This window comes from Salvelinus alpinus, chromosome 25, assembly GCF_045679555.1.
Source record: "Salvelinus alpinus chromosome 25, SLU_Salpinus.1, whole genome shotgun sequence".
NCBI classification, from domain to species: Eukaryota; Metazoa; Chordata; class Actinopteri; order Salmoniformes; family Salmonidae; genus Salvelinus; species Salvelinus alpinus.
This window is the reverse complement of record NC_092110.1, coordinates 39,480,873-39,501,319: the sequence shown is the minus strand read 5'-3', so window position 1 is coordinate 39,501,319 and position 20,447 is coordinate 39,480,873. Positions and strand designations below refer to the sequence as shown.

Below are 20,447 nucleotides of genomic sequence, written 5' to 3'. Positions count from 1 at the left end.
ATGGTCATTATGGCCAGTTATATTTTTGTTTCATCAGACCAGAGGACATTTTTCCAAAAAGTACGATCTTTGTCCCCATGTGCAGTTGCAAACCGTAGTTTGGCCTTTTTATGGCGGATTTGGAGCAGTGGCTTCTTCGTTGCTGAGCGGCCTTTCAGGTTATGTTGACATAGGGCTTGTTTTACTGTGAATATAGATACGTTTGTACCTGTTTCCTCCAGCATCTTCACAAGGTCCTTTGCTGTTGTTCTGGGATTGATTTGCACTTTTCGCACAAAATACGTTCATCTCCAGGAGACAGAATGCGTCTCCTTCCTGAGCGGTATGATGGCTGCGTGGTTCCATGGTGTTTATACTTGCGTACTATTGATTGTGCAGATGGAGTTTGGAAATTGCTCCCAAGGACGACCCAGACTTGTGGAGGTCTACAATTTGTTTCTGAGTTCTTTGCTTATTTCTTTTGAAATAATGATGTCAAGCAAAGAGGCACTGAGTTTGAAGGTAGGCATTGAAAAACATCCACAGGTACACCTCCAATTGACTCAAATTATGTCAATTAGCCCGTCAGAAGCTTCTAAAGCCATGACATAATTTTCTGGAATTTTCCAAGCTGTTTAAAGGCACAGTCAACTTAGTGTATGTAAACTTCTGACCCACTGGAATTGTGATACAGTAAATTATAAGTGAAATAAGGGAGAGAGGAAGGGAGGGAGAGGGGTAGGGAGGGAGAGGGGTAGGGAGGGAGAGAGGAAGGGAGGGAGAGGTAGGGAGGGAAAGGGGTAATGAGGGAGAGGGATAGGGAGCGAGAAGGAGAGAGAGAGACTAAACTGAAAGGAGTTGGCAGATTGGTTTTGTGACACACATTTCTTTAAGTTCACTTCAATCTGTTATTTATCCCATTAGCATAACATGTACATTAAAACAATAGTGCACTCTCAATCATTCCAAGTCAGTTGTCATAATGTCATGCATTTTAGAAAGCCTCTCTCAAAGGTTTTCATCTAAACACGACAAAAGATGCTTTGTTGTCGGGACAGATGGGAAACCATATTGTGTGATTGCTGTCAAATACACAATGGCGGAACACAGTAAGAACCAGCTTGAGCTTGATGTCAACAATAACGTCTCTATTTCTGTACACTGGGAGTCAGTCGGCAAGACGTGGAAACTCATGTTCTTTATGTCCAAATCAACAAATTAAAGTTTTTTTCACGTGAGGGGGAGGCTCAGGTCCCACTGCGCACAGACGTCAATTCAACGTCTATTCCACATTGGTTCAACGTAAGGTTGATTGAACCAGTGTGTGTACATTGGTGTAATCCTATGTTTTAATGTCAGATAAGGTTTTCCCACTCCCTCTCTCTTTCTTTCCCATTCACTCCCTCTCTCTTTCTCTCCCATTCACTCCCTCTTTCCACTCCCTCTCTCTTTCTCTCCCATTCACTCCCTCTTTCCACTCCCTCTCTCTTTCTCTCCCATTCACTCCCTCTTCCCACTCCCTCTCTCTTTCTCTCCCATTCACTCCCCCTTCCCACTCCCTCTCTCTTTCTCTCCCATTCACTCCCTCTTCCCTTCCCTCTCTCTCCCGAGTCGTCAGTAGGTCTTTAATAATTGAGTATCGGCTCTGAAAGGAACAGCAGCCCACAGTACAGGATAGTCATACTCTTAAAAGCCTCCCTCCTTTCTCTCTTCTGTTGTTGTATTTTCCTCGCGCTCCCTTTCTCTCTCTTTCTCTTTTTTGTATTTCTTTTCATTTCACTGTGAGGGATATTGTCTTCTCCTCATTGTTTGTTTTCAGCAGTCTGATTTTCCCTCCTGCTCTTTCCTCCTGTCATCAGTAATTTCTCTCCAGTTGATCACCCTTCCCTCTATTACATTTATTCATTCTATCACCTCCTCCTCCTTGCTTCTTCCATGTCCGCGACTCACACATTCACCCCCTTCCCAGGCCAAAGGTTGTTATCACAGCTGGATAGAGACAGCTGATAGGCCTCTAGGTGTTGAATAGTGTCCAGCATTACTATATAACAACATCATAATTGCCTCTTTCAAGTCAATAGTCTGAAATGGACTGGATTCACTACCAAAAGAGGCTGCATACTGTATCAACACACAACAGATCCCAGGCTGTTGGTGAAGAGTCTATCAGTTTGTCTCCAGTGATCCCAGGCTGTTGGTGAAGAGTCTATCAGACAAACGTTCCCCTTCCAGTTCCCTTTCAGGACTGACTGACTACTAAACAGAGATCAAATGCCCAATTGTTATCATGCCATACATTTTTAAACATTTCAGTCAGATCACAACAGATTAGCCTCAGAAACAGTAAGTACTGCAGCAAGTGAACAGACCATGGCCGTTTTCTGTTATCAACTAAAAAGCTCTGCCTTTTGTGGCATTTAGCGTTGACCTTTAGCTTGGGGTACAGTACACACACACACACACAGACAGACAGACAGACAGACAGACAGACAGACAGACAGACAGACAGACAGACAGACAGACAGACAGACAGACAGACAGACAGAGACAGACAGACAGACAGACAGACAGACAGACAGACAGACAGACAGACAGACAGACAGACAGACAGACAGACAGACAGACAGACAGACAGACAGACAGACACAGACAGACAGACGATCAATCCCACTCTCTCTCACACACACACACTTCCTGTCTTTTACCCAACTTGATCCATGCAGGGAAAACTTCAAAAACAGAACTTCTCTGGTGCAGCAGTCATGTGTTTTAGTACAAGGTCTTTCTCAATTCAAAATCGATAGAGGCTCAGTCTCAATTAATGTTTCCTCGATCCTCTCTCCTCATCCTCCTCATCCTCCCAGAGAGGAGGGACCTTGGACCTTCTCCTCGAATACTGTTGAGAAGAAGATTGTGGAAAGATGAATTGAGATTGAGTGGTTCTAGGCTACTAGGGCTCTATCTGTTGCTAAGTTCCGCCTCCCCATCCCACTCCACATGACACGCTGCTGTCACTTCGTTTGATTGACGACATCCGTAAGGCCTCAGCCAGAACTGAGCCGAGGGAGGGATTAAAAACACCAGGGTAAAGAGGATTTACGCACCACTGTTTTCTCTCTCTTCCTCCATGTTATTTACTACATCTCTCTCTCTCAATTCAATTCAATTCAATTCAATTCAAGGGGCTTTATTGGCATGGGAAACATGTGTTAACATTGCCAAAGCAAGTGAGGTAGATAATATACAAAAGTGAAATAAACAATACAAATTAACAGTAAACATTACATATACAGAAGTTTCAAAACAAAAAAGACATTACAAATGTCATATTATATACAGTATATACAGTGTTGTAACAATGTACAAATGGTTAAAGCACACAAGTTAAAATAAATAAGCATAAATATGGGTTGTATTTACAATGGTGTTTGTTCTTCACTGGTTGCCCTTTTCTTGTGGCAACAGGTCACAAATCTTGCTGCTGTGATGGCACACTGTGGAATTTCACCCAGTAGATATGGGAGTTTATCAAAATTGGATTTGTTTTCAAATTCTTTGTGGATCTGTGTCTCTCTCTCTCTCTCTCTCTCTCTCTCTCTCTCTCTCTCTCTCTCTCTCTCTCTCTCTCAATTCAATTCAATTCAATTCAAGGGGCTTTATTGGCATGGGAAACATGTGTTAACATTGCCAAAGCAAGTGAGGTAGATAATACACAAAAGTGAAATAAACAATACAAATTAACAGTAAACATTACACATACAGAAGTTTCAAAACAAGAAAGACATTACAAATGTCATATTATATATATACAGTGTTGTAACAATGTACAAATGGTTAAAGCACACAAGTTAAAATAAATAAGCATAAATATGGGTTGTATTTACAATGGTGTTTGTTCTTCACTGGTTGCCCTTTTCTTGTGGCAACAGGTCACAAATCTTGCTGCTGTGATGGCACACTGTGGAATTTCACCCAGTAGATATGGGAGTTTATCAAAATTGGATTTGTTTTCAAATTCTTTGTGGATCTGTGTAATCTGAGGGAAATATGTCTCTCTAATATGGTCATACATTGGGCAGGAGGTTAGGAAGTGCAGCTCAGTTTCCACCTCATTTTGTGGGCAGTGAGCACATAGCCTGTCTTCTCTTGAGAGCCATGTCTGCCTACGGCGGCCTTTCTCAATAGCAAGGCTATGCTCACTGAGTCTGTACATAGTCAAAGCTTTCCTTAAGTTTGGGTCAGTCACAGTGGTCAGGTATTCTGCCACTGTGTACTCTCTGTTTAGGGCCAAATAGCATTCTAGTTTGCTCTGTTTTTTTGTTAATTCTTTCCAATGTGTCAAGTAATTATCTTTTTGTTTTCTCATGATTTGGTTGGGTCTAATTGTGCTGTTGTCCTGGGGCTCTGTGGGGTGTGTTTGTGTTTGTGAACAGAGCCCTAGGACCAGCTTGCTTAGGGGACTCTTCTCCAGGTTCATCTCTCTGTAGGTGATGGCTTTGTTATGGAAGGTTTGGGAATCGCTTCCTTTTAGGTGGTTGTAGAATTTAACGGCTCTTTTCTGGATTTTGATAATTAGTGGGTATCGGCCTAATTCTGCTCTGCATGCATTATTTGGTGTTCTACGTTGTACACGGAGGATATTTTTGCAGAATTCTGCATGCAGAGTCTCAATTTGGTGTTTGTCCCATTTTGTGAAATCTTGGTTGGTGAGCGGACCCCAGACCTCACAACCATAAAGGGCAATGGGCTCTATGACTGATTCAAGTATTTTTAGCCAGATCCTAATTGGTATGTTGAAATTTATGTTCCTTTTGATGGCATAGAATGCCCTTCTTGCCTTGTCTCTCAGATCGTTCACAGCTCTGTGGAAGCTACCTGTGGTGCTGATGTTTAGGCCGAGGTATGTATAGTTTTTTGTGTGCTCTAGGGCAACGGTGTCTAGATGGAATTTGTGGTCCTGGCGACTGGACCTTTTTTGGAACACCATTATTTTGGTCTTACTGAGATTTACTGTCAGGGCCCAGGTCTGACAGAATCTGTGCAGAAGATCTAGGTGCTGTTGTAGGCCCTCCTTGGTTGGTGACAGAAGCACCAGATCATCAGCAAACAGTAGACATTTGACTTCGGATTCTAGTAGGGTGAGACCGGGTGCTGCAGACTGTTCTAATGCTCGCGCCAATTCATTGATATATATGTTGAAGAGGGTGGGGCTTAAGCTGCATCCCTGTCTCACCCCACGACCCTGTGAGAAGAAATGTGTGTGTCTTTTGCCAATTTTAACCGCACACTTGTTGTTTGTGTACATGGATTTTATAATGTCGTATGTTTTACCCCCAACACCACTTTCCATCAATTTGTATAGCAGACCCTCATGCCAAATTGAGTCGAAGGCTTTTTTGAAATCAACAAAGCATGAGAAGACTTTGCCTTTGTTTTGGTTTGTTTGGTTGTCAATTAGGGTGTGTAGGGTGAATACATGGTCTGTTGTACGGTAATTTGGTAAAAAGCCAATTTGACATTTGCTCAGTACATTGTTTTCATTGAGGAAATGTACGAGTCTGCTGTTAATGATAATGCAGAGTATTTTCCCAAGGTTACTGTTGACGCATATTCCACGGTAGTTATTGGGGTCAAATTTGTCTCCACTTTTGTGGATTGGGGTGATCAGTCCTTGGTTCCAAATATTGGGGAAGATGCCAGAGCTAAGGACGATGTTAAAGAGTTTTAATATAGCCAATTGGAATTTGTTGTCTGTATATTTGATCATTTCATTAAGGATACCATCAACACCACAGGCCTTTTTGGGTTGGAGGGTTTTTATTTTGTCCTGTAACTCATTCAAGGTAATTGGAGAATCCAGTGGGTTCTGGTAGTCTTTAATAGTTGATTCTAGGATTTGTATTTGATCATGTATATGTTTTTGCTCTTTATTCTTTGTTATAGAGCCAAAAAGATTGGAGAAGTGGTTTACCCATACATCTCCATTTTGGATAGATAATTCTTCGTGTTGTTGTTTGTTTAGTGTTTTCCAATTTTCCCAGAATTGGTTAGAGTCTATGGATTCTTCAATTACATTGAGCTGATTTCTGACGTGCTGTTCCTTCTTTTTCCGTAGTGTATTTCTGTATTGTTTTAGTGATTCACCATAGTGAAGGCGTAGACTCAGGTTTTCCGGGTCTCTATGTTTTTGGTTGGACAGGTTTCTCAATTTATTTCTTAGATTTTTGCATTCTTTATCAAACCATTTGTCATTGTTGTTCATTTTCTTCGGTTTTCTATTTGAGATTTTTAGATTTGATAGGGAAGCTGAGAGGTCAAAAATACTGTTAAGATTTTCTACTGCCAAGTCTCTCTCTCTCTCTCTCTCTCTCTCTCTCTCTCTCTCTCTCTCGCCCCCTCGCCCCCCCTCGGTGTTATTTTCTCTCTGTTATTTCACGCTAATCGCAAATCCTATCTGCAAGAGCCTTTCCAATAAAACACATTTAGGTGACAGACTGTAGCAAAGAAAAGTGTAGTGGCGGCAGGATGAGGGAGGGAGTGGCAGTGGCGGCCCATCGAGGCAGGATGAGGGAGGGAGGGGCAGTGGCGGCCCATCGAGGCAGGATGAGGGAGGGAGGGGCAGTGGCGGCCCATTGAGGGAGGGGATTAGGCTTGTCATCTTCTGACATGATTAACACAGTACCATTCTCCCCATAAACCAGGGATCCAGCTGGTAGCTATTTTAAGCAACAACAACATTGACAAAAATCCTGTTTAAACCCAGGAATGGAAAATTCCATTCTCAATTCCATAAACCATTTACAGCAGCGATGAGTTACGATTTCTACAATGTACGTTTTCTTGAGCTCGTCTGGTAGGCTCATGTCACTGGGCAGCTCTTGGCTGTGCTTCCCTTTGTAGTTTGTAATGGTTTGTAAGTCCTGCCAGATCCGACGAGCATCAAAGCCGGTGTAGTATGATTCGATCTTAGTCCTGTATTGATGTTTTGGCTGTTTGATGGTTCGTCGGAGGGCATAGCAGGATTTCTTATAAGCTTGTTAGAGTCCCGCTCATTGAAAGCGGCAGCTCTAGCCTTTAGCTCAGTGCGGATGTTGCCTGTAATCCATGGCTTCTGGTTGAGGTATGTACGTACGGTCACTGTGGGGACGACGTCATCGATGCACTTATTGATGAAGCCAATGTCTGATGTGGTGTACTCCTCAATGCCTCCAGAACATATTCCAGTCTGTGCTAGCAAAACAGTCCTGTAGCTTAGCATCTTCTTCATCTGACCACTTTTTCATTGACTGAGTCATTGGTACCTCCTGCTTTAATTTTTGCTTGTAAGCAGGAATCAGGAGGATAGAATTATGGTCAGATTTGCCAAATGGAGGGCGGGGGAGAGCTTTGTATACATCTCTGTGTGTGGAGTAAATGTGGTCCAGAGTTTTTTTCCCCTCTGGTTGCACATTTAACATGCTGATAGAAATGAGGTAAGACTGATTTGAGTTTCCCTGCATTAAAGTCCCCGGCCACTAGGAGCGCCGCCTCTGGGTGAGTGTTTTCCTGTTTGTTAACGGCGGAATACAGCTCATTGAGTGCGGTCTTAGTGCCAGCATCAGTCTGTGGTGGTATGTAGACAGCTATGAAGAATACAGATGAAAAACTCTCTAGGTAGATAGTGCGGTCTACATCTTATGAGATACTCTGACTCAGGTGAGCAAAACCTCAAGACTTCCTTTGATATCGTGCACCAGCTGCTGTTGACAAAAATACATAGTCCGCCGCCCCTTGTCTTACCAGACGCCGCTGTTCTATCTTGCCGATACAGCGTATAACCAGCCAGCTGTATGTTGATAATGTCATCGTTCAGCCACGACTCCGTGAAGCATAAGATATTACAGTTTTGAATGTCCTGTTGGTAGTGTAATCTTCTGCATAGGTAATTTATTATTATTTTCCAAGATTGCATGTATGCTAGCAGAATGGAAGGCAGTGTAAGTTAATTAGATCTCCTACGAATTCTCAGAAGGCCCCTTATTCTCCGGCTCCTCTTCACGCAAATGACGGGGATCTGGGCCTGTTCCTGGGAAAGCAGTATATCATTCATGTTGGACTCATTAAAGGACAAAAAAGGATTCTGCCAGTCCGTGGTGAGTAACCGCAGTTCTGATGTCCGGAAGTTATTTTCGGTCATAAGAGAGGGCATATGTAATCATGTGATGAAGAGAGGCTAGGAGAAATGATAATAATGCTTTTAATCAACTTATAGTGCTCAACACTGAGCTCTATTAGAAACAGCTCAACGCTGAGCTCCTTTAGAAACAATGAGATGCTGTCCTAGTGTCAAACAGCAGACTGGTAACAATGAGATGCTGTCCTAGTGTCAAACAGCAGGCTGGTTACAATGAGATGCTGTCCTAGTGTCTACCAGCAGGCTGGTAACAATGATATGCTGTCCTAGTGTCAAACAGCAGGCTGGTAACAATGAGATGCTGTCCTAGTGTCAAACAGCAGACTGGTAACAATGAGATGCTGTTCTAGTGTCAAACAGAGACTGGTAACAATGAGATGCTGTTCTAGTGTCAAACAGAGACTGGCAACAATGAGATGCTGTCCTAGTGTCAAACAGAGACTGGCAACAATGAGATGCTGTCCTAGTGTCAAACAGAGGCTGGTAACAATGAGATGCTGTTCTAGTGTCAAACAGAGACTGGTAACAATGAGATGCTGTTCTAGTGTCAACCAGCAGGCTGGTAACAATGAGATGCTGTTCTAGTGTCAACCAGCAGGCTGGTAACAATGAGATGTTGTCCTAGTGTCAAACAGCAGGCTGGTAACAATGGGATGCTGTCCTAGTGTCAAACAGCAGGCTGGTAACAATGAGATGCTGTTCTAGTGTCAAACAGAGACTGGTAACAATGAGATGCTGTCCTAGTGTCAAACAGCAGACTGGTAACAATGAGATGCTGTTCTAGTGTCAAACAGCAGACTGGTAACAATGAGATGCTGTTCTAGTGTCAAACAGCAGACTGGTAACAATGAGATGCTGTTCTAGTGTCAAACAGCAGACTGGTAACAATGAGATGCTGTTCTAGTGTCAAACAGCAGGCTGGTAACAATGAGATGCTGTCCTAGTGTCAAACAGCAGGCTGGTAACAATGAGATGCTGTTCTAGTGTCAAACAGCAGACTGGTAACAATGAGATGCTGTCCTAGTGTCAAACAGCAGGCTGGTAACAATGAGATGCTGTCCTGGTGTCAAACAGAGACCGGTAACAATGAGATGCTGTCCTAGTGTCAAACAGCAGGCAGGTAACAATGGGATGCTGTCCTAGTGTCAAACAGCAGGCTGGTAACAATGAGATGCTGTCCTAGTGTCAAACAGAGACTGGTAACAATGGGATGCTGTCCTAGTGTCAAACAGAGACTGGTAACAATGGGAAGCTGTCCTAGTGTCAAACGGAGACTGGTAACAATGGGATGCTGTCCTAGTGTCAAACAGAGACTGGTAACAATGAGATGCTGTCCTAGTGTCAAACAGCAGACTGGTAACAATGAGATGCTGCCCTAGTGTCAAACAGCAGACTGGTAACAATGAGATGCTGTCCTAGTGTCAAACAGAGACTGGTAACAATGAGATGCTGTCCTAGTGTCAAACAGAGACTGGTAACAATGAGATGCTGTCCTAGTGTCAAACAGCAGGCTGGTAACAATGAGATGCTGTCCTAGTGTCAAACAGCAGGCTGGTAACAATGAGATGCTGTCCTAGTGTCAAACAGCAGACTGGTAACAATGGGATGCTGTCCTAGTGTCAAACAGAGACTGGTAACAATGAGATGCTGTCCTAGTGTCAAACAGAGACTGGTAACACACTGTCAGCTGCCAGTGATAAACCGTCTCTGTTCACTGCAATCAATCAGACTCCATGTTCAGCTCAGATAAACAACATTTCCCCAGGAAATAGAAGCCGTGTCAGAGCTGAGCCCATCACACCACAGTCCGTGTGGTTCTGAGGGAAACCAGGTCACTAGACTGCTGTAGCTCAGGTAACAATGAAGAGCGGGGGCTAAACCACATCTAAGAAGAGATGTACAGTAGATATGAAGATCTTGTGTGTGTGTCTGTCTGCTTTCTTCTCCGTCTTATTCATGTATCTCTGACACAGCGGTTTCATTTTGAAGCTAGAAAGTTCCATTGTGTTAATCATTCAAAGCCTATATAACCTACAGTACATGCAACAGCACAATGATATGCTAACCTGTTTCTCATGCAGCTGACTGCCAGTAGCCTAAAATAAAGAAACAGCCTTTAGCGTGTACGCTGCTCATGTTTCATTATGAGCCACGGAGCAGCCCAGTGCCCAGACGTTGCCCTCTACCCCAGCTTTCAGGAGACTAAGGCTACACAGGCTCCATATTTGATAATTAAACACGACCACATTAAATAACTGTGTCAAGGAGAGGGGGAGGGAGGGGGGAGGAGTGGGAGAGGGGGGGCTGCCGCCATTTTAACATGTCACATCTGTCTCCTTCACATCAAAGACAAGACATGCTCCATTATTCACAGGTTGTTACCAGGGCAACATTATTAATGCAGGAGCTTCCATCTCTATGTGTGTGTGTGTGTGTGTGTGTGTGTGTGTGTGTGTGTGTGTGTGTGTGTGTGTGTGTGTGTGTGTGTGTGTGTGTGTGTGTGTGTGTGTGTGTGTGTGTGTGTGTGTGTGTGTGTGTGTGTGTGTGTGTGTGTGTGTGTGTGTGTGTGTGTGTGTGTGTGTGTGAGGCTGCATACACAGATAAACCTAGGATGTTTACATAACAAGGTTACTAAAGACTAGCTATCTGTAAATGACCTCTGTAAAAGATATATATACAGTTAAAGTCGGAAGTTTACATACACGTAGGTTGCAGTCATTAAAACCCGTTTTTCAACCACTCCACAAATTTCTTGTTAACTTCTTGTCAAACGGGGGCGCTGTTTTCACTTTGGAAAAAATCGTGCCCAAATGAAACCTCGTACTCGTACTCTGTTCTAGATCATACAATATGCATATTATTATTACTATTGGATAGAAAACACTCTCAAGTTTCTTAAACTGTTTGAATTATATCTGTGAGTAAAACAGAACTCATTTTGCAGCAAACTTCCATACAGGAAGTGAAAAATCTGAAAACGAGGCTCTGTTTCAGGGCCTGCCTATTCAACTGGCTTTTATTTATCGATATGCATGCACTTCATACGCCTTCCACTAGATGTCAACAGGCAGTGGAAGGTGGAATGGGGTGTCTAGCTTGATCTAGGCCGAACAAGAGCTTTTGGAGTGACAGGTCCGGTATTTTCTTTGTCTTCGACGGCGCGCGAGGGACCTCGACATTGTCTTCTGAAAAGCGTTCGTTATACACGGCGAATATCTCCAGCTCTGATTTTATTTGATACATATGATATTAACATCATAAAGTAGGTTTTTTCAACCGAGTTTTATCAGTTTATTCAACGTTTATTGGGACTTTTGGAGTTTTCCGTTCTTTGCGCCAAGAGAGGATGGGAATGTTAGCAACCTTGGCTAGCATTGTGGCGCGAATTCGACAGAAGAAATGGACATTCTAAAACCAAACAACGATTTATTCTGGACCAAGGACTCCTTGTACAACATTCTGATGGAAGCTCAGCAAAAGTAAGACAACATTTATGATGTTATTTCGTATTTCTGTGTAATATGTTGATGTTTATTCTCCGCCGTGTTGGTGATCACTGTCTCACAATAACCCAAGCTGTATGTTGTGGTAAAGTTATTTTAAAAAATCTAACACAGCGGTTGCATTAAGAACCAGTGTATCTTTCATTTGCCATACAACAAGTATTTTATGTAAAGTTTATGATGAGTTCTTTGGTCAGATTAGGTGAGTGTCCAAAATAGCTCCGGAGATTCTGGTGAATCGTTGCTACGTATTCACAATGTATAACCAGGATTTGTAGCTATAAATATGCACATTTTCGAACAAAACATAAATGTATTGTATAACATGATGTTATAAGACTGTCATCTGATGAAGTTGTCCAAAGGTTAGTGAATAATTTTATATCTTTTGCTGGTTTTTGCGAAAGCTACCTTTGCGGTGAATAAATGCGTTTGTGTGTTTGGCAATTGTGGTAAGCTAATATAATTCTATATTGTGTTTTCGCTGTAAAACACTTAAAAAATCGGAAATCTTGTCTGGATTCACAAGATATTTATCTTTCATTTGCTGTACACCATGTATTTTTCATAAATGTTTTATGATGAGTATTTATGTATTTCACGTTGCTCTCTGTAATTATTCTGGCTGCTTTGGTGCTATTTTTGATGGTGGCTGCAATGTAAAACTATGATTTATACCTCAAATATGCACATTTTCGAACAAAGCATACATGTATTGTATAACATGTTATAAGACTGTCATCTGATGAAGTTGTTTCTTGGTTAGTGACTAATTTTATCTCTATTTTGTCGGTTTTGTGAAAGCTACCTATGCGGAGGAAACATGGTGAAAATATGCGGTTGTGTGTTTGGCTATTGTGGTGAGCTAATAGAAATGCATATTGTGTTTTCGCTGTAAAACATTTTAAAAATCGGAAATGATGGCTGGATTCACAAGATGTTTATCTTTCATTTGCTGTATTGGACTTGTGATCTCATGAAAATTATATTATATGATATCCCTGTCCCGTTAGGCTAGGCTATGCTAGTCAGCTTTTTTGATGAGGAGGATCCCAGATCCGGGAGGGTGATGAAGTAGAGGTTTTAAACAAACTATAGTTTTGGCAAGTCAGTTAGGACATCTGCTTTGTGCATCTTGTTGATCCTTGGGAGCAATTTCCAAATCCCTGAAGGTACAACGTTCATCTGTACAAACAATAGTACGCAAGTATAAACACCATGGGACCACGCAGCCATCATACCGCTCAGGAAGGAGACACGTTCTGTCTCCTAGAGATGAAAGTACTTTGGTGCGAAAAGTGCAAACCAATCCCAGAACAACAGCAAAGGACCTTGTGAAGATGCTGGAGGAAACATGTACAAAAGTATCTATATCCACAGTATAGCGAGTCCTATATCGACATAACCTGAAAGGCCGCTCAGCAAGGAAGAAGCCAATGCTCCAAACAGCTATAAAAAAGCCAAACTACGGTTTGCAACTGCACATGGGGACAAAGATCGTACTTTTTGGAGAAATGTCCTCTGGTCTGATGAAACAAAAATGGCCATAATGACCATCGTTATGTTTGGAGGAAAAAGGGTCAGGCTTGCAAGCCGGAGAACACCATCCCAACCGTGAAAGACGGGGGTGGCAGCATCATGTTGTGGGGGTGCTTTGCTGCAGGAGAGACTGGTGCACTTCACAAAATAGATGGCATCATGAGGAAGGAAAATTATGTAGATATATTGAAGCAACATCTTAAGACATCAGTCAGGAAGTTAAAGCTTGATCTCAAATGGGTCTTCCAAATGAACAATGACCCCAAGCATACTTCCAAAGTTGTGGCAAAATGGCTTAAGGACAACAAAGTCAATGTATTGGAGTGGCCATCACAAAACAATGACCTCAATCCCACAGAAAATTTGTGGGCAGAACTGAAAAAGTGTGTGCAAGCAAGGATCCTACAAACCTGACTCAGTTACACAGCTCTGTCAGGAGAAATGGGCCAATATTCACCCAACTTATTGTGTGAAGCTTGTGGAAGGCTACCCGAAACATTTCACCCAAGGTAAACAATTTAAAGGCAATGCTACCAAATTCTAACTGAGTGTATGTAAACGTCTGACCCACTGGGAATGTGATGAAAGAAATAAAACCTGAAATAAATAATTCTCTCTTCTATTATTCTGACATTTCACATTCTTAAAATAAAGTGGTGATCCTAACTGACCTAAGACAGGGACTTTTTATTAGGATTAAATGTCAGGAATTGTGAAAAACTGAGTTTAAATGTATTTGGCTAAGGTGTATGTAAACTTCCGACATCAACTGTATATAATTCTCATCAATCAGACGCTCTCCTCTCCACTGCAACTCATCCCATGGTTGCTGGCCGAGCGTACCTGACAATGTGTTTAAAGGGGCATTCTGCAGTTCGAATAATAACAAAGTGGACACCCCACCACTGTTCTGGTAAACAGAGGAGGGATAGAGCTGGAGAAATGTAACCAATCTCAAATTCATAGACAGAGCTATTGATACAAGGACTGATATCCATGATATCAACATTGAAGTTCTAACCATGTTATGAGGCTTTAAAGCTTATATTTTGGGTTCTGAGGGGGTGTGACAGCTGAACTAAGCTCATGAGGCATCTATAACTTATATTCTTTACCAATAGAAATAAACAGAGTGGACAAAACATTAAGAACACCTGCTCTTTCCATGACATAGACCGACCAGGTGAATCCAGGTGAAAGCTATGATCCCTTATTGATGTCACCTGTTAAATGTTTTGTACGCTCAGTGTATATTATTAATTTTTTTTTTTTTTAAATTGATGTAGTAATCACAGATTGTCCCTTTTTAAATACGAAACCAATAACAAAACTCCAGAGATAACATTATATGAGAATGTTATTTTTACTGGTAACGTGACCTGGTGAAAGACGATAATGCAGAAAATAAATTCCCTTTTGGTTTGGCATTAAGCACTTTGTATTTAGACCCAGTGGATCGCTGTGGTGTTCTATAATCTGGTAGTCGCAGAGGAACGGTTTAGGCCTGGTGTTTGTCTATGGGTGGAACTGAAGGGATTTTCCTGTTTCCTACAGCGTGACAGTCTATAGATATGCTGCTCCGGGGTCAGGGCCATCTGCTCCCTATCCACACACACACACACACACACACACACACACATCCAGAGGATCTTTCCTCCAGCACATAGCATGCCTTCCGGCTTAACTCCACCAAAGCCCTGATCCTATGAAGTCAGGGAGACTCCCATATGGTCTGCACCGGAGCAATGGAGACAAGGACCACACACAAACACAAACACACACACACACACACACACACACACACACACACACACACACACACACACACACACACACACACACACACACACACACACACACACACACACACACACACACACACACACACACACACACACACACGTACTGTACTGTAGCTCATAGTCAGAACTCATCACCAACTCAGGACCCTGGGACTGAACACTTCCCCTTGCAACTGGATCCTGGACTTTCTGACGGGCCGACCCCAGGTGGTGAGGATAGGCAACATCACCTCCGCCACACTGACCCTCAACACAGGGGAACCCTCAAGGGTGTGTGCTTTGTCCCCTCCTGTTCAACCACAACTCTGGCAACGCACGACTCCAACACGACCATCAAGTTTGCTGACGACACGACAGTGGTATGCCTGATCACCGACGACGATGAGACAGCCTATAGCAGTGGTCACCAACCGGTCGATTGAGATTTTTTAATTATTATTTTTTTAGCAGCTCTGTGGAGGATGTGTATTTATTTATTTTTTATTTCACCTTTATTTAACCAGGTAGGCAAGTTGAGAACAAGTTCTCATTTACAATTGCGACCTGGCCAAGATAAAGCAAAGCAGTTCGACACATACAACAACACAAAGTTACACATGGAGTAAAACAAACATACAGTCAATAATACTAGAAAAATAAGAAAAATAAGTCTATATACAATGTGAGCAAATGAGGTGAGATAAGGGAGGTAAAGGCAAAAAAAAGGCCATGGTGGAGAAGTAAATACAATGTAGCAAGTAAAACACTGGGATGGTAGATTTGCAGTGGAAGAATGTGCAAAGTACAGATAGAAATAATGGGGTGCAAAGGAGCAAAATAAATAAATACAGTAGGGGGAGAGGTAGTTGTTTATGTAACCGATGTGAAATGGCTAGCTAGGTAGCGGTGGTGCGCGCTAGCAGCGTTTCAGTCGGTGACGTCACTTGCTCTGAGACTTGAAGTAGTGGTTCCCCTTGCTCTGCAAGGGCCGCGGATTTTGTGGAGCGATGGGTAACGATGCTTCGTGGGCGACCGTTGTTGATGTGTGCAGAGAGTCCCTGGTTCGCGCCCGGGTCGGGGCGAGGGGACGCCGTAAAGTTATACTGTTACATTTGGGCTAAATTATAGATGGGCTATGTACAGGTGCAGTAATCTGTGAGCTGCTCTGACAGCTGGTGCTTAAAGCTAGTGAGGGAGATAAGTGTTTCCAGTTTCAGAGATTTTTGTAGTTCGTTCCAGTCATTGGCAGCAGAAAACTGGAAGGAGAGGTGGCCAAAGGAAGAATTGGTTTTGGGGGTGACCAGTGAGATAACCTGCTGGAGCGCGTGCTACAGGTGGGTGCTGCTATGGTGACCAGTGAGCTGAGATAAGCGGGGACTTTACCTAGCAGGGTCTTGTAGATGACCTGGAGCCAGTGGGTTTGGCGACGAGTATGAAGCGAGGGCCAGCCAATGAGAGCGTACAGGTCGCAGTGGTGGGTAGTATATGGGTCTTTGGTGACAAAACAGATGGCACTGTGATAGACTGCATCCAATTTATTGAGTAGGGTATTGGAGGCTATTTTGTAAATTACATCGCCGAAGTCGAGGATCGGTAGGATGGTCAGTTTTACAAGGGTATGTTTGGCAGCATGAGTGAAGGATGCTTTGTTGCGAAATAGGAAGCGAATTCTAGATTTAACTTTGGATTGGAGATGTTTGATGTGAGTCTGGAAGGAGAGTTTACAGTCTAACCAGACACCTAGGTATTTGTAGTTGTCCACATATTCTAAGTCAGAACCGTCCAGAGTAGTGATGTTGGACGGGCGGGCAGGTGCAGGCAGCGATCGGTTGAAGAGCATGCATTTAGTTTTACTTGTATTTAAGAGCAATTGGAGGCCACGGAAGGAGAGTTGTATGGCATTGAAGCTCGTCTGGAGGGTTGTTAACACAGTGTCCGAAGAAGGGCCAGAAGTATACAGAATGGTGTCGTCTGCGTAGAGGTGGATCAGAGACTCACCAGCAGCAAGAGTGACATCATTGATGTATACAGAGAAGAGAGTCGGTCCAAGAATTGAACCCTGTGGCACCCCCATAGAGACTGCCAAAGGCCCGGACAACAGGCCCTCCGATTTGACACACTGAACTCTATCAGAGAAGTAGTTGGTGAACCAGGCGAGGCAATCATTTGAGAAACCAAGGCTATCGAGTCTGCCGATGAGGATGTGGCCAGGTCAATGAATACGGCTGTACAGTATTGTTTCTTATCGATGGCGGTTAAGATATCGTTTAGGACCTTGAGCGTGGCTGAGGTGCACCCATGACCAGCTCTGAAACCAGATTGCATAGCGGAGAAGGTATAGTGGGATTCGAAATGGTCGGTAATCTGTTTGTTGACTTGGCTTTCGAAGACCTTAGAAAGGCAGGGTAGGATAGATATAGGTCTGTAGCAGTTTGGGTCAAGAGTGTCACCCCCTTTGAAGAGGGGGATAACCGCAGCTGCTTTCCAATCTTTGGGAATCTCAGACAACACGAAAGAGAGGTTGAACAGGCTAGTAATAGGGGTTGCAACAATTTCGGCAGATAATTTTATAAAGAAAGGGTCCAGATTGTCTAGCCCGGCTGATTTGTAGGGGTCCAGATTTTGTAGCTCTTGGATTTGACTGGATTTGGGAGAAGGAGAAATGGGGAAGGCTTGGGCGAGTTGCTGTGGTGGGTGCAGTGCTGTTGACCGGGATAGGGGTAGCCAGGTGGAAAGCATGGCCAGCCGTAGAAAAATGCATAGTTGAAATTCTCAATTATAGTGGATTTAGCGGTGGTGACAGTTTCCTATTCTCAGTGCAGTGGGCAGCTGGGAAGAGGTGTTCTTATTCTCCATGGATTTTACAGTGTCCCAGAACTTTTTTGAGTTTGTGTTGCAGGAAGCAAATTTCTGCTTGAAAAATCTAGCCTTGGCTTTTCTAACTGCCTGTGTATATTGGTTTCTAGCTTCCCTGAAAAGTTGCATATCACGGGGGCTGTTCGATGCTAATGCAGAACGCCATAGGATGTTTTGTGTTGGTTAAGGGCAGTCAGGTCTGGAGAGAACCAAGGGCTATATCTGTTCCTGGTTCTAAATTTCTTGAATGGGGCATGCTTATTTAAGATGGTGAGGAAGGCATTTTTTTTAAATAACCAGGCATCATCTACTGATGGGATGAGATCACCCTCTGCCTCCAGAGATGAGATCAATATCCTTCCAGGATACCCCGGCCAGGTCGATTAGAAAGGCCTGCTCGCTGAAGTGTTTCAGGGAGCGTTTGACAGTGATGAATGGAGGTCGTTTGACCGCTGACCCATTACGGATGCAAGCAATGAGGCAGTGATTGCTGAGATCTTGGTTGAAAACAGCAGAGGTGTATTTAGAGGGCAAGTTGGTTAGGATGATATCTATGAGGGTGCCCATGTTTACGGCTTTGGGGTGGTACCTGGTAGGTTCATTGATAATTTGTGTGAGATTGAGGGCATCAAGCTTAGATTGTAGGATGGCTGGGGTGTTAAGCATGTTCCAGTTTAGGTCGCCTAGCAGCACGAGCTCTGAAGATAGATGGGGGGCAATCAGTTCACATATGGTGTCCAGAGCACAGCTGTGGGCAGAAAGTGGTTTATAGCAGGCGGCAACAGTGAGAGACTTGTTTTTAGAGAGGTGGATTTTTAAAAGTAGAAGCTCAAATTGTTTGGGTACAGACCTGGATAGTAGGACAGAACTTTGCAGGCTTTCTCTGCAGTAGATTTCAACTCCTCCCCCTTTGGTCGTTCTATCATGTCTGAAAATGTTGTACTTAGGGATGGAGATTTCTGAATTATTTGTGATCTTCCTAAGCCAGGATTCAGACACGGCTAGAACATCCGGGTTGGCAGAGTGTGCTAAAGCAGTGAATAAAACAAACTTAGGGAGGAGGCTTCTAATGTTAATATGCATTAAACCAAGGCTATTACGGTTACAGAAGTCATCAAAAGAGAGCGCCTGGGGAAAAAAAGCTATGAGAATTGGTCGTCTAGAACGTCCAGAACAGAGAGTAAAAGGAGGTTTCTGGGGGCGATAAAATAGCTTCAAGGTATAATGTACAGACAAAGGTATGGTAGGATGTGAATACAGTGGAGGTAAACCTAGGTATTGAGTGATGATGAGAGAGATATTGTCTCTAGAAACATAATTGAAACCAGGTGATGTCATCGCATGTGTGGGTGGTGGAACTGAAAGGTTGGATAAGGTATAATGAGCAGGGCTAGAGGCTCTACAGTGAAATAAGCCAATAAACACTAACCAGAACAGCAATGGACAAGGCATGTTGACATTAAGGAGAGGCATGCTTAGCCGAGTGATCATAAGGGTCCAGTGAGTAGTGAGGTTGGTTGGGGTCACGGAGATTCAGACAGCTAGCCGGGCCATCGGTAGCAAGCTAGCATAGGATGGTGGTCTGTTTTTAGCCACCTCGTGCGTTTCCGTCGGAAGATTAGTGGGGTTCCGTGTGGTAGAGGGGATCAATCCAATTGGTAAAATAGATATAGTTGTAGTGACCCAAGAAAAATTGTCCGATAGACCTATTCAGATAGCAGCCGATAAGACAGCTAACGATTAGCGGGCCACAGATGGGCGTTCAGGTAACGTTGCGACGGAGGGGCCAGTTGGATAATTCTCTCGGGCAGATAACGTCGGTAGTCCAGTCGTGAAGGCCCGGTGGGGCTCCGCATCGGCAGTAAAACGGGTCCGGATAGGTGATTGTAGCCCAGGAGTGGCTGATGGAACTCTTCAGCTGGCTAGCTCCGGAATAATTGATGTTTGCTCCGGGACCGACGTAAGCCAATAGTCACTCGGATAGCAGCTAGCTAGCATTGATTGGTCAATCTCCAAATATTTCTGTTTAAAAAAAATTATGAATAAGCCTTGGTTGCCTATTTTTTTGTTTTGTTTGGCACTGTTGGTGTTAGGTGCACTTGATTCAGCAGCCCTACCGCCGAGAAGGCAAAGTGTTTTGAACCACTTCATGTTTCTGCAGGCCCAGAGTGCAAATTAAGTGCACCTATAGGCCTACCGCAGGCCAATCAGATAGCTCAGATCACCATGTCTGCACAGTTTCCTCGAGCCATAGACAGTAAAAAAAAAGCCTTGAACATACAGCAAAGTCAATACTGTGAGCTTTCTAAAATGTTAGAACCATAACTTCAGAGAGACTCAATGAATACAGCAAAGAGCTGCTGTTTTTTATGAGTGAGTTCATGTTTAAGTTGTTATTCAGCATTGTCAACACTTTGTTCAACACTTTCATGAGCCATAAAATGTGCGTTCTCTCTACTTCCACTCAGGCTACAACCAGCACTGCAGCCGCACTGAATGAGTATAGCAAAGTGTTCTGATAAGATTGCGTTGTTATATTAGTGTCTCGTGTCTTTTTTAATATCAAGGAATATTAAAGACGGAGGGACAGTAAGTTGAGTGAAAGACAGCCTCTGT

General features: G+C 43.3%; 2 protein-coding genes across 3 annotated transcripts in view; both read right to left on the bottom strand.

Annotated features, from left to right (window-relative positions):
• LOC139553959 (synaptosomal-associated protein 25-B-like) overlaps positions 1-20,447 on the bottom strand; it is an 85,021-nt gene that overhangs the window by 38,012 nt on the left and 26,562 nt on the right. The window lies entirely within an intron of this gene.
• LOC139553108 (putative uncharacterized protein DDB_G0282499) overlaps positions 1-20,447 on the bottom strand; it is a 28,236-nt gene that overhangs the window by 1,784 nt on the left and 6,005 nt on the right. The gene's annotated exons all lie outside the window — the stretch shown is intronic.